The sequence below is a fragment of the Lissotriton helveticus genome, chromosome 10 (assembly GCF_964261635.1).
Source record: "Lissotriton helveticus chromosome 10, aLisHel1.1, whole genome shotgun sequence".
Classification (NCBI taxonomy): Eukaryota; Metazoa; Chordata; class Amphibia; order Caudata; family Salamandridae; genus Lissotriton; species Lissotriton helveticus.
In genome coordinates, this window is record NC_136071.1 from 425994764 (window position 1) to 426009886 (window position 15123).

The 15123-nt window shown below is 40.6% G+C and overlaps 1 protein-coding gene across 6 annotated transcripts in view; it reads right to left on the reverse strand.

Moving 5' to 3' along the window:
• UBN1 (ubinuclein 1) overlaps positions 1 to 14888 on the reverse strand; it is an 810192-nt gene extending 795304 nt beyond the window's left edge. For 5 of the 6 annotated variants that reach the window (XM_078662914.1, XM_078662913.1, XM_078662915.1 and 2 more), the window contains exon 1: positions 14743 to 14888. The gene's annotated coding sequence lies outside the window, so the exon portion shown is untranslated. Of the gene's footprint in view, positions 1 to 14453; positions 14685 to 14742 lie in introns of those variants that run through there. The other variant, XM_078662911.1, reaches the window with a different exon arrangement.
• Positions 14889 to 15123: the final 235 nt, after the last annotated feature.

Sequence of the window (15123 nt, forward strand, 5' to 3'; positions counted from 1 at the left end):
TACAGTTTTCGATACAGTCACTCATACAATCACTGAGTCTTATGTATACTTATTTATATACAGCAACTGTCACATACACTACCTTTTATATTTCTACTTTGTTGGACATGTATCATTGAGAAATATATTTACTCATCACCACACCCATAAATAGATTTACTCACCCAAACAACTGTTTCCACATACAGTCTTAATCTCATATACCTACTAAATCAACTATTTACACATCTTTGGACAGTCACACACCTCCCACCCAATCACACACACATTCACTATCCCATACAAATACTCACTTAACTAATTAATAACTAATATAGACTTTCACATAGCTAGTAACCAACTTATGTAGTAGTTCACACAACAAGAGATAGAGTGATACAGATATTCACACAGTTTAATCACTATCCTATATATTTTGTGAGACACTTTAAATTGGTCCCTTAGACAGTCAATCATACTGCTACTAAATCCTCCATCCAGACACTTATACATCCACTCAGTCTTCAAAGCAGATTGCTATATATATATATTCACTGAAAAAACCATAGGTTATAGACCATATATAGTTAGGAATTAGCATTTAAAAAACCTTATTTTACTCACACAAAACCATTGAAATTCCATATATAGTTAGTTGCACTAACTATATATCGCGCACCCGCAATCCACTGCTGATGATGTCACATATTACATCATTCATGACATGGTCAGTGACATCACTGATGACATCACTGATGACATCTCAAATGACATCACTGATGACATCACTGATGACAACATCCAGTGACTGTATGTTTCTGTAAAGTTAAAATGTGTCTTACATATTGAAGAATGAGTGGAAGTATAAGTGTCTGGACAAAGGATTTAGTAGGTGCATGACTGAATGTATGAGTGAGTGATTAAATGTGTCTCACTGAGTGCATGGGTTAGTGACTAAACTGTCTTAATTTGTGCATCATTATGTCTGTTGTTCTGTAAACTGCTGCATGTGTTGATCAGTAGCTATATGATTAACTATATGGGTTACTGATTGATTGTCCAAGTATTTGTATGGGAGACTGAGTGTGTGTGTGGCTGGCTGGGAGGTGTGTGACTCTGTGCAGATCAATGTGTACTTGTATCAATGATTGTATAAGAAAGTAAGTATGTGTTAGTATATGTTTGAAAATGTAAGGTGCTCTATGTTTAACTGTATAGACAAGAAAATGGAAGTGTGATTGATTCTTTACAGGACTGACTAGGTGTGTGAGTAACTCCATGGATGAGTGGCAGAGTGTGAGTGTCTGTATAGGTGTATGAGTGCATATGATAGTGTTGTAAAGATGAGTGATTGTATGTATGAATGATTGTATGGGTGAATGAGTGAATGTGTGTGTAGACGTAGGAATCAGTGAGTGCGTATGTAGTAACTAGTATTGGTGTGTCAATGGTTTCAAAAATTATACTCTGTATTTAACACTGGGTGAAACAGAGGTTATATTAAAATGTGAGATGCATTGTATTGTCACATGAATGATATCATCAGTGATGTGGTCATTGATGTCAAATGAGATGTCATCAGTGATGTCATCAGTGATGTCATTTGAGATGTCATCAGTGATGTCATCAGTGATGTCACTGACCATGTCATGAATGATGTAATATGTGACATCATCAGCAGTGGATTGCGGGTGCGCGATATATAGTTAGTGCAACTAACTATATATGGAATTTCAATGGTTTTGTGTGAGTAAAATAAGGTTTTTTAAATGCTAATTCCTAACTATATATGGTCTATAACCTATGGTTTTTTCAGTGAATTTTCAAGGTTTTGTAAATGCTAATTCCTAACTATATATGGTCTATAACCTATGGTTTTTTCAGTGAATTTCAATGGTTTTTTAATAGCAAATATCATAAGCTGTCGAATGTCAAGTACGTGGTAAGTGAAAACATTTTCGTGTTTATGCACACTGATCTGCTTTGAATGGTGCCCCCCCCCCCTCATTTCTATTAGGAGTACTCTCTCTTTGCAGATAGTGAAAGGTAGTTAACGCAGGCCTTTGCCCCCGTTGTAATACGTCGTGCCTGCTTCTCTCTCCATTTGATTGATTGTTATCCAAGCATTTACTGTTTTAGAATTGGTTCTCTTTGGTTCATTCTCTATTTACAAACAAACACAGAGTCGCAATACTCTGTTTAGTCTTTGCAGATAACGAAAAATCGTGTAAAAAAAAAGAAAAGGAATCGAGCAAAATCAGTAGGCCACTAATGGGATCTCTTTTTGACCTCGCTAAAATAGAAACATTAGGAACAACCCCTCATGACAAATACAAAACTAGTGAGATGAACTGAACTCCACACAATGATGGCTGCAAAACAGCTCGGCTCCGCCACCCACCCCGCCCAAAATAACGATAAAGAGCGGCTGCCATGATTGGTTGCGGAATGGCCACGACGGAGCTACGAAATGGTGGTGCTCTCATGCTAACCCCAGCTTCAGTCTGAAACATCCAGAAACACTGTAGACTACCAATTCGATCAGTTCCGGTAGCGCCCCAATGTAACCCGGTAGAGAAGAACTATCCCTCCCCTCTTTGACTGATGGTTCTTGTTGCCTGTCCCTTCTGTTGTCATTTAACAGAACTATTTAGCCTGCTGAAAGGGGTTGTGTTCCGACCGCTGGTTGGTGGAGACATTTTGACTATATTCTGGACCTGCGTTGTCGCGTAATGCGTCATATGACGTGCCGCGTAAGCGCATCCGGAAGTCATCCGGGGCGCGACGCGCAGCGCGTAACGTAAGCATAACAAGTCATGTGACTTGTTAATAAAACTTTTCATTGGTTCATTTTACTTTTCTTATTCTAATGATGAAAGGCTTGGTCATATGACCTAAAAATTACGCTTTTTATTACTTCCGAACATTATTTTTTCTAAAATATATGTTATAATGTTCCAGGCTAATGTACTTTCCCGGAAAATTTACAACTGTCCTGCAAGTAAAATATATTCTTTTTTCGAGAAAAAGAGCGTTTCTTCGTCCCATGACGGAGCCGTTGAGCAAAAGAGGGTCGACCTGCTGTCTTAGTCGCCGATACGCCTGAATATGAGATTCTTATCGATCACTTTATGTTGCAGGAGTAGAAAACACAACAGCCCTTGACCATTTATCTTTACTGCGTTCCTGCGTATTTTACCTTTTACCCTTCATGTAATTGGTCTGCTTTATTTCACTTGCCTTTTAATGATTCTAAAACAGTGACTATTATTAAAAACTTTACCAATGTATATACTACTACCATGTTTTCTTTTAAAAACCTTTATTGTGAAAATTTCATTATACAAATACGAGCCTATAACCACGTGGGCCGGCCACGGAGCAAACTGTAATCGTATATGATGAGTAGACATTTACACTGTAGAGGAACGTAACGGGCGGGCCATTAGGTTGCAAGAACTAAGGTGTCTAACAGTTGCGGAATCGGTGGACGTACATTTTATAATTAAAATACGACAGGGCCAGTTACAATAAAATTATCTAGATATACATTTGCGGGCAAGTACCATGGGTGACGTTAATTCGAACTTTCAATAGTACAGTAATCAATAACACATCAGAACTTAATATCAATAGGGATGTCAAAATATTCAATCAATTCTCGTCCCCGCCCGCCATATGCTTCAAAACTGCATACGTATCTCGTGATTTCAAGGGTCTGCAACCAGTACACAACAAGGAGTTACGAGTCCCATTTATTCCGGCGCCATTTTGGGCGAGGACGGGCAGGTCCAGGATATAGTCAAAATGTCTCTACCAACCATCGACTATGATGATGTTCATATGCTGTATTTATTAGAGTAACACTCATCTGTCCACATGAAATTAATTTGCCACAATCTAAATATGTCATTTTAATCTTTCCAAAGTTCTAAATATTTGGGACCATTTCCCTTGCCTCTGATGCTGTCAGTGCCACTTCTTTGATGAATGTACTGGCAGGTCGGGGGTTCTCCTCCAAATCTCTCTTTTATGCAGCACTATAATTAATTGGTGCCACCTCTCCATATGACGATGCATGGTATAGTTACCATAACTATATTTTTTTTCGGTTCCTCTGGAGAGTACATCGTGGCAGATGAAGTGTGTAACGTACCGGGAATTTACCTTTTTTTGCATGTACAGGAAAGAAAAAAAAAAATCGAGCGTCCGAGTTCTAAAGTGTCCCAGGGCCATTTTAGTAGACCAGGCCCAAATCCAAAGAACAGGCCGCCATTTTGAGAGTCCTGTTGCAGCCGCCTGTCGCTGTAGCATCAAGAGCGGCCGAAACTCAGCTGAATGGCAACTGAAACGGTAAAGGGGCGCCCCACTACAGCAGACGAGCCTCCACCCCCCCCCCTTCGGGCACCCCACGCCGTTATTCGGAGCAGTATTGTAGGATGGCCACACCAGTGAGGCAACTTGCTAGACATCACCTCGGTGGTAACCGAATCTCAGCGCCTTGTGGTGTCTTCTCTTCAGAAAATATTCTTGCGCTACCTTTGCCCCATTCGCACATCGGTCCGCTACTGACGCCATCTCACAGGCTAATGGGGCGCCCCACGCCGAGTTTCAGCATTGTAGGATGACCACACCAGTACAGCAACTTGCTAGACATCACCTCGGTGCCATCCGGATCTCGGCGCCCCACTGCAGATGAAGTGCCTCTCAACTATGAAACCACCACGGTGCCATCCGGATCTTGGCGCCTTGTGCTGGTTCCGGCCTATTCACACATCGGTCCGCTACTGACGCCACCTCACAGGCCAACGGGGCGCCCCACGCCGAGTTTCAGCATTGTAGGATGGCCACACCAGTACAGCAACTTGCTAGACATCACCTCGGTGCCATCCGGATCTTGGCATCTCAACGCCTAGTGGTATCTTCCATACAGAAAATATTGTTGCGCTGCCTTTGGCCCCATTCGCACATCGGTCCGCTACTGACACCATCTCACAGGCCAACAGGGCGCCCCACGCCGACTTTTACCATTGTAGGATGGCCACACCAGTGCCACAACTTGCTAGACACCACCTCGGTGCCATCCGGATCTTGGCATCTCAGCGCCTTGTGGTGTCTTCTATTCAGAAAATATTGTTGCGCTGCCTTTGGCCCCATTCGCACATCGGTCCGCTACTGACGCCATCTCACAGGCCAACGGGGCGCCCCACGCCGACTTTCAACATTGTAGGATGGCCACACCAGTGCGACAACTTGCTAGACACCACCTCGGTGCCATCCGGATCTTGGCGCGTTGTGCTGCCTTCGGCCTATTCGCACATCGGTCCGCTACTGACGCGAACTCACAGGCCAACAGGGCGCCCCACGCCGACTTTCAGCATTGTAGGATGGCCACACCAGTGCTGCAACTTGCTGGACACCACCTCGGTGCCATCCGGATCTTGGCGCGTTGTGTTGCCTTCGGCCTATTCGCACATCGGTCCGCTACTGACGCCGCCTCACGTGCCAACGTATTTTCTCCGCATTTTATACCCTATGCCGCATAACAGGTCATGTGACTTGTTTATAAAACTTTTCATTGGTTCATTTTACTTTTGGTTTCCTAATGATGGAAGGCTTGATCATATGACCTAAAAACAACACTTTTCATTGGATGAAAACTTTTTTTTTCCCCAAACGATGAAAGCCCCACCTTGTTTCTGGATGTTTCAGACTGAAGCTGGCGTCACCATGAAAGCACCACCATCTCGTGGCTCCGTCGTAGTCATTCCGCGAGCAATCATGGCAGCCGCTCCCCACCAGAAGCCTGCAGGAGTCGGGGGCCCCCAAAACTTTTGATGAATCCTCAAGGCGGAGGGGACGCTTTCGAGAATGGGGTTCAAGACCTAGCAGACAAGCGTCCGATTTCCAAGGTGTCCCAGGGCCATTTCAGTGGACCAGGCCCAAAAAGGAAACAGCCTGTCGCCATTTTGAGAGTCCTGTGACAGCCGCCTATCGCTGCACCGCAAGAGTGGGCGCAACTCAGCTGAATTGCGGCTTTTGACACAGTGGACCAAAAGCGGTCGGAATGGCAACTGAAACGGTAAAGGGGCGCCCCACTACAACAGACGAGACTCCACCTGGAGAGGCCCGTTCACGCCGCCTCCCCCGGGGCGCCCCACGCCGTTATTCGGAGCAGCATTGTAGGATACCAAAACCAGTGCAGCAACTTACTGGACATCACCTTGGTGCCATCGTTCTGCTGCCTTGGAACTATTCGCACAACAGTTTGCTACTGATGACCCACCCCCCGCGACGCCCCACGCCGGATGCCGAAATCAGTGAAATCTGGACGTTGTGCTGCGTTGGGACTATTCGCACAGCCGACCGCTACTTCGTTGTTTTTCCCTAAAAATGTTTATATGTTATTACTGTTTTTGTTTGCTTGTATATATTTATAAGTTATTAAAGTTTTATAATCTTACTACTTTGTTGGAGTGCTATATATTTTTAATGTGACACATAATTGTAAAAACTTTGATGTACAAAGAGTCATCCCTGGAATCTTCCGCTTCAGGCTCGGTCCCCTCCCCAATCACAATACAGGATGGTTTTCAGATAATAGGAACGCGTCTGCTGTGACGGATCTCATCGAGTGTGGGCCTTGATCTACTATAACTCCTTTGAAGAGGGGTGATTCTTTACAGCTGGGGCCATAAACTACATCTGCAGGGCTAGCTGATACCCTAGGACCGGCCTGGACAATCGGACACAGAGGAAAAGGAGTGTCAGAGGGTGCGGTAGTGAATAGGGCGAAAGGGAGGTGTCGGGCGGGCACAGGGTGTGATTCTCAGTGAAGAGCAGCGCAGATGGGGGGTGGTTTATTACCCATGCATAAGACAGAGAGCGGGGGTGACCACTGCCTGGGGGAGATGCTTGCGAGGGTGGGGAGCCATGCTAAGGATCGACAGCGTGCAGAGAGTGGGTCTGGTCAAGGCATCTAAAATGACTGCCGTGCACGACAAAAGTGTGGCATTTGAAAAAAGGCAAGATGGCGCAGACAATGTTTTTCGACACTTCCTGATTTCCTTCGAATCGAACGTTAACAGACGTTGGGGCATATTACCAAAGTTAAGCGATATTTATCCCTAACGATGCTTAGCAACGAATTTTTTACCGCTAAGCATCTTCAGAAATTATCGCAGATAAACCTTGCTATTATCAAGGTTTATCCCAAATACGATAAAAAACGACCGCAATGCATTAATATCGCTGAAAACTCAGCGATATTCATGCATTACCGAGCTAATGCTCTTAGCCATGTTATCCACCTCCCATTGGATAACATGGCTAAGAACTGCTCAGGGCAGGTGGTAGCTTTTGGAGATATTCGCGCTTATCGCGAATATTTCCAAAAGTTGGTAATAGGAGATAGCGATGTTAGCGACTGTTTCCAGTCGCTAACATCTTGGCATGCCCACTTTGCATGTCATTAGTGATAAATATCACTCACATGCAAAGTGGGGCCCAAGATGGTCGCTATCTCCTACTAGCCGTCGCTAACTGGTGTTAGCAACAGCTAGGTAATACAGAGATAATTTTAGCTCCGCGAAGCGGAGCGCTGTTACAGATATATATCTTGTTTTTGAACGTTAATTTCTCAAAATCCACTGAAGCACATATATTGAGACCTAGCAAAGGCACATCGAGCTACCAGTCCCTACAATTTTGCCAAGTTTCGTGCAAATCCATTCAGCCGTTCGATTATTATTATTATTTATTTTTTTGCCCCGCGGGGCCCTTTTAAAACCTCCACATCAAACCTAAGAGGTCAAGGAGGATCTACTATGCCCCCTTATGGTCATTTGCCCCTTCGCTTTGGCCTCCTCTTGTCTCTCGATCCTACCGAGAGACAAGATGGCGGCCGCTACGGACTGTTTGCAATGTTTACAGACGCCGGAGAACCAATCAGCTTCGCAAACCTCCGTTACGCGAAGCGGAGCGCTGTTACAGATATATATTTTTTTGGAACGTTAATTTCTCAAAATCCACTGGAGCACATATATTGAGACCTAGCAAAGGCACATCGGGCTACCAGTCCCTAATATTTTACCAGGTTTCGTGCAAATCCATTCAGCCGTTCGATTATTATTATTATTTTTTTTTTTTGTCCCGCGGGGCCCTTTTAAAACCTCCACATCAAACCTAGAGGGTCAGGGAGGATCTACTATGCCCCCTTATGGTCATTTGCCCCTTCGCTTTGGCCTCCGCTTGTCTCTCGATCCTACCGAGAGACAAGATGGCGGCCGCTACGGACTGTTTGGAATGTTCACAGACGCCAGAGAACCAATCAGCTTCGCTTCACAAAGCTCCGTAACGCGTAAAGTCCGCGAACCGGAGCGCTGCCCGGTCCGCTGTTACAGATATATATCTTTTTTTGAACGTTAATTTCTCAAAATCCACTGAAGCACATATATTGAGACCTAGCAAAGGCACATCGGGCTACCAGTCCCTACAATTTTGCCAAGTTTCGTGCAAATCCATTCAGCCGTTCGGGCTAAAAGTGAGGCCAACCGCCCTATGGAAAACTCAATGTTAAAAACACGTTTTGGGACCCCCCTTTTTTCTCGGCCCCCCCCTTGACGAACCCCCCCCAAATTTTCAAGGGCTGCTCAGAAACAAAATGTGCCATTTTCCTGAAAATTTCAGCCAATTCCGTCCACAAACGCCAAAGTTATTAGACATAGAATTTTCAAAAATCCCATAGAGAAAAAATCCTAACTATATATATATATATATATATATATATATATATATATAATACTTATTTAAATATCGAACCAAACCACATTCACTGGATGATGTCATCAGTGATGTCATCAGTGATGTAATTTGAGATGTCATCAGTGATGTCACTGACCATGTCATGAATGATGTAATATGTGACATCATCAGCAGTGGATTGCGAGCGCACGAGTTATACTTAGTACAACTAACTATAACGGAGGAATTTCAATGGTTTTGTACGAGTGAAATGTCCAGCTAACTATAACACCCCTAAAACCTATGGTTTTTTCAGTGAAATATATATATATGGATAGTGTATAATACTTACCAATATTATTTTTACCACGCATATGTCTTTACAATACATGCCATTACCACGAAAATGTAACTATTTTACAGGTTCCTACAAACCCATTACTTATATATTCAAGGGTTTATACTTACCGTTAAAATAGATACTTTTTTGTGATACTGTGGTAAAGGCATTCGTGGTAAAGGCGTATTCGTTGTAAAACATAGTTGTTGTTAAAACTTTCTTGATTCATACTAAGTCGTTGTTAAGGAGTCATTGTAAAGACTCCTGTTGTGCCAGGGGTCGTTGTTACATCATACATCCCATTGAACCTATAGAATGTCCAGACTGGGTTAGCCTCCATTATTTTAGCACACAAGGATAACGGTTTTGTTCATATGTGTGTGGATTTACAAGATCTTAATAATCATATATGGATTGATCAGCCCCACCTTCCCTATAGCACAGAAATGGTATCCACTCTGAAGGGGGGTGGGGGGGGAGTCAGCATTTTTAAGTCTCCTTGATATGACTTCATCGTTTCGTCAAATTGATTTGCATCCTAGCGCTAGGCACCTAACATCTTTCATAACCCCAGGTTTGTTTTGTTTCAAACGTATGCCATTTGGGTTGGCATTGGCTTCAGTCGTATTTCAGAGGGTTGCAGAACATTTACTCAAGTGTCTAGAAGGAGTTATTGCGTTCCAGAACAATGTTTTAGTATTTGGCATGGACCAGGTTCAACGCAATAGGAGGGTGCTGCAAGTTTTGTCCATTTTAAGAGAGAAGGGGTGACACTGGGTGTGGGTAAATGCAAATTTAACTTACTCAGCATTGAATATTTAGGTTACAAATTGTCAGAAAATGGTGTAGGGCCCAAGTCCAAATTAGTGGATGCAAATGGCAATTTTAAACCTCCAGAGAACAAAGATCAATAACGATCCATTTTGGGCCTGATTGATTTTACACCAGATTCATTACCAAATGTGCTGAAAAAAGATTCAACATGCAGAATCTGCTAAAAAAGAATGTTCAGTTTGTGTGGCGTGAGGGGGGAAACCAAGAATTTGAATATATTAGAAAGTAGGTTATGCATGCAATAACTTTGCAACCGTTTGATACACAGGACAAAAGTATCATCATGACTAATGCCAGTCAGATGGGCCTTGGTGCTGTAATTACGCGATGCAGGGATGGCAAGGATGAAGTTGTAGCTTTTGCCTCTAGAAGCTTGAAGGGAGCGGAGTCATCTTATTCGGTAATCGAGAGAGAGGCATTAGCGTCTTTGTGGGGTATTGCACATTTTAAAATGTACTTGTGGGGCGCACGTTTCACTGTACAAGTTGATCACAAACCTCTCGTTCAACTTTTTACCGCTAAAATTATGGAACATGCCACACCAAGATTTGCCAAACGGCAATACAGACATCACCAATATGATTGGTAAACAGTCAAAATATCGAGTAAAAAATATAGAATGGACATAATATCGAGTTTAAAATATAGAATGGACAGAATATAGACATCAAAAATATCGTTTTTAAGGTAAGAAATGTAATATCGAATGTTAAAAATATAGCAAGTTAAAATATCGAAGTATATAATATAGGTTATTAAAATTATCGAATTTTTAATAATATCGAATTTTTTATAGTGTTTTTTTATGTTATTATATGTGTGAAAAGTGTGTATTTATGTTATAATTAATTTTAATTAATGAATTTTGTTTTTTTAATTTTTGCGTAATTTAATTCTGTAGCGGGTTGTGGGTTTATAGGGGAATAGGGTGGGAAGTAATTTAATTATAATTAATTAAATATGTAAATTTATTTATTGGCATTCATTTTTTATTAATTGTTAATTAATGTATATTTGGAAATTAATTAACTTTTAATTGGCAATTAATTTTAATTAATTGATTAATTGCTAATTATGTTAATTTTACTAATTTAATTTCTGTAGCGGTTTGTGGGTTTATAGCGGAATTGGGTGGGAAGTAATTTATTTATAATTAATTAAATATGTAAAAATATTTATTGTTTTTTTTAGAATTAATTGTTAATTTTTTATGGGTAATTAATTAAATTTAAATTGCCAATTAATTTTATTTAATTGATTAATTGCTAATTATGTTAATTTTACTAATTTATTTTCTGTAGCAGGTTGTGGGTTTATAGGGGAATTGGGTGGGAAGTAATTTATTTATAATTAATTAAAAAATTCAATTTATTTAATTTGAATTAATTGTTAATTAATTTTTAATTGTTAATTAATTGTTAATTTGTAATTCATTTGGATTAATAGGTAACTAATAGTAATAATTATAATTTGTAATTTTAATTGATTAATTATTATACTATATTAAATTGGTAATTACTTTTAATTAATTTTTTATAGATATTAATTTATATTTTTTTAAATAATATATGAAGTATTTACTTTCCCTACTGTTGCACTCTCTGGAGTTGGAATAGTAATTTTTACCCCTACACTATCCAACGCTTTTCCTACTGTTGCACTCTTTGGAGTGGGAATAGTAATTTTTACCCTTACGCTATCCAACGCTTTCCCTACTGTTGCACTCACTGGAGTGGGAATAGTAATTTTTACCCCTACGCTATCCAACGCTTTCCGTACTGTTGCACCCACTGGAGTGGGAATAGTAAATTATAACTCTACACTATCCAACGCTTTTCCTACTGTTGCACTCTTTGGAGTGGGAATAGTAATTTTAACCCCTGCGCTATCCAACGCTTTCCCTACTGTTGCACTCTTTGGAGAGGGAATAGTAATTTTTACCCCTACGCTATCCAACGCTTTCCCTACTGTTGCACTCTTTGGAGTTGGAATAGTAATTTTTACCCCTACGCTATCCAACGCTTTCCCTACTGTTGCACTCACTGGAGTGGAAATAGTAATTTTTACCCCTACGCTATCAAACGCTTTCCCTACTGTTGCACCCACTGGAGTGGGAATAGTAATTTTTACCTCTACGCTATCCAACGCTTTCCCTACTGTTGCACTCTTTGGAGTGGGAATAGTAATTTTAACCCCTACGCTATCCAACGCTTTCCCTACTGTTGCACTCACTGGAGTGGGAATAGTAATTTTTACCGCTACGCTATCCAACGCTTTCCCTACTGTTGCACTCATTGGAGTGGGAATAGTAATTTTAACACTCTTGCTATGCTACGGTAATAATATTGTATCTTTTTTAATAATATTATGTTAATATATATGTTTTAAGAAATAAAATTGTATTATTTTTTTTATAACTTCAATTAATTATTTAATAATTTTAAGGTTATTTAAGTATTTTTAAGTATATTTTAGTTATTTAAATTTAATATTTTTTAAATTTTACATTAATTTTAATAAATTCGATATTTTTACAAAGTACATATTTTTAAACGATATTTTTGATTCGATATTTTTGTACTTGTTTGTAGATAGGACTTCGATATTTTTGTAGTCGATATTTTGGAGTCGATATTTTAAATGCCTATATTTTTGTAGTCAATATTATGTCAGTGATCCGATCAGCGTGAGAACGATGATACCGTGGCTGAAGTTGGAGTGGAAGCAGATTTAGTGTGTGTGTAGAACAAAATTGTCATGGGGCCATATTAGAGAATGAATGGGTTGCTGCTTGTGATTTGGATGAGCAATTAAAGAAAGAAAAAGATGCCATTCTTAAAGGCTGGTCATTATAGAAATCTAATGGTGTGAAAAGTGATGTGTATAAGCACATCTTTGAAGAATTGTCCTTAGTTAATGGGCTTTTGGTCTAGTCTAGTGTGCTGGTGGTGCCGGAGGGAATGAGAAGTAGGGTTATGGCATTAGCTCATGGGAGACATAGGTATGAGAGCGATGAAAAGGATACGTGTGAATATTTGGTGGCCTGGGTTGGATAGGAGTGGAGAGCACTATGTAAGGGATTGCATTAATTGTGCCGGCAGTGATAAATCCAAGGTTACTGTTCCTAGTCCTGTGGAAGCAATAGAGGTACCATTCAAAGATTCGAGCAAATTGGCAATCAATATTATTGGCCCCATTGTTTTTACTGATGGAGTGTTAGAGTATGGTATTATAGTGGTGGATTTTTACAGCCATTGGCCAGAAAATAAATTTGTGAAATGTCCCAATAGTACTAAAATCATTAGGGTTTTGGATTCCCTTTTTGATAAGGAAGGTATTCCTGAGGAGATCCTGTCAGACAATGGTTGTCAGTTTACATCTTAGAACTCTTTGAGTTTTTAAGCATTTTAGGAATTCAGCACTCTAGAACTTCTTTATACCATCCCAAGAGTAATGGTTTAATCGAAAGGGTCAATAGAGTACTCAATGATAATATTCAGTTATCTATAGCTAATAGATTTAATTGTAAAGTGAAAGTAAGGAAGTTATTGTTCCCAACTCAGAGACAGGTGTATCACCTTTTGTATTATTGAGAGACAGAGTTCCTGCGTTCAAAATGATAAGACAGTGAATGGGAGAATTTTCCATTTCCAAGGATAAGTTGGACGATGTAGGTAGGAAGAGAGAACAAGCTCAGACCAAATATGTCAGGAAACAAGAACAGATGTCAAAATGACTGTAGGGGGTTTCGTGAGAATTAAAATTCCTAGGATCATACCGAAAGGTGTATCTAAATTCTCTGCACCCAAAAAACTGGTGGTCGTGAGGAAGAGTGTTGTTAAATTGGAAGATGGTAAGTGCTGAAAAAAGGATAACCTTGCAATGGCTCATGACATAGGAAGGGAAAAGATTGGAGGTGGGAATAAGATGTATGCTTGTAGTAATGGTGAGAGGTGTGATGGAGCTATAGAAGGGCGTATGCGAAGGAGAGTGTCCACAAGGAGAAGGAATCCTCCGAACAAATTGCAAGATTTTATTCTTGGAGGTTTCAAATGTGCTTCCATGTACACATGATAGAAAGATTTGTGCTGTACTTATGTTAATATTTTTATTCGTGTTATTAAATCCTTTATATTATAAGGGGAATGATGTGTTGGGTCCTTGCATTCCTCTGTGAAATGTGAGGATTTCCATAAGGAGAGAATGCGGGGATTGAAGGGAGGAAGGAGCATTAGCTTGCGCTGTGCAAAAGTCCTGCTGCTGCCCTTATAATAAATAAAAGGAGGTTACCTACAAACATGCATCCTTGTAGACATATTATCATGTATACGTTACATAATAGAATCGATATAGACACCTCTAACAATAATATGCAGGACAAGAATTCTGCAACAACTTAACATTTATTATATTGCAAAATAAACGACACATGCCCTAGCACCTCACATCATTTTTAGAGTAAACCTAACTTGTAAGATGCACGTTATTTCTTTGCTATTTTAAGTATAGCTCTTATATTTACACTTCAAAGTAAGGAAATATCAGCTGTTACTATTACCTAATTTTAATGGTAGTCAATGTACCGATCTTGAGCTCATTAAATGTGTGCAACTTAACCCCGCCTCTAGCTGCGCCCAATCTTCATGAACTTATTCTTCTCCATTTAAAGCATTGTCATGAATGAAATACGACACTCGAGAGGCTTAAAGTAAAATGTCAATACCGCACCGGCCAGAAGAACTCACTCGCGATAGGTCTTTGCATTTCTATCCATACCACTCCCCACCCCCGGGGGCGGAGAAGCAGTTTCTTCCTCACACGCCCCATGCACTAAGAGACACACTCACCGGGTGTTGGTCTCGGTAGGCTCAGATTCTGCTAAGAAACGGGCAAAGTGTGGAAATACACGGCTTCTTCTGTGATGTTTGGTGACGTCACAAAGCGAGACATTGGCGCTGCCGGCACCAAAACTATAAACAAAAGCAACTGTCAAACCTTCTGGCGTCGCACGCGAAGGCGTCACACTGAGCGACTTATCGACGGCCATGTTAGGTTGGGCAATTTAAAAAAAGAAAATAAATTATTTGAGCGTGGGTGGTGGTGTCCCAGTTCCTGGAAACCTGTACTGATATATTTGGTACCGTCGAGCCTATATTTCAGAGTTTCAGTTAGGAAAACTGTCAATTAAAACGTCTGAGATATATAGTAATGAGACTCAGACTCACTGA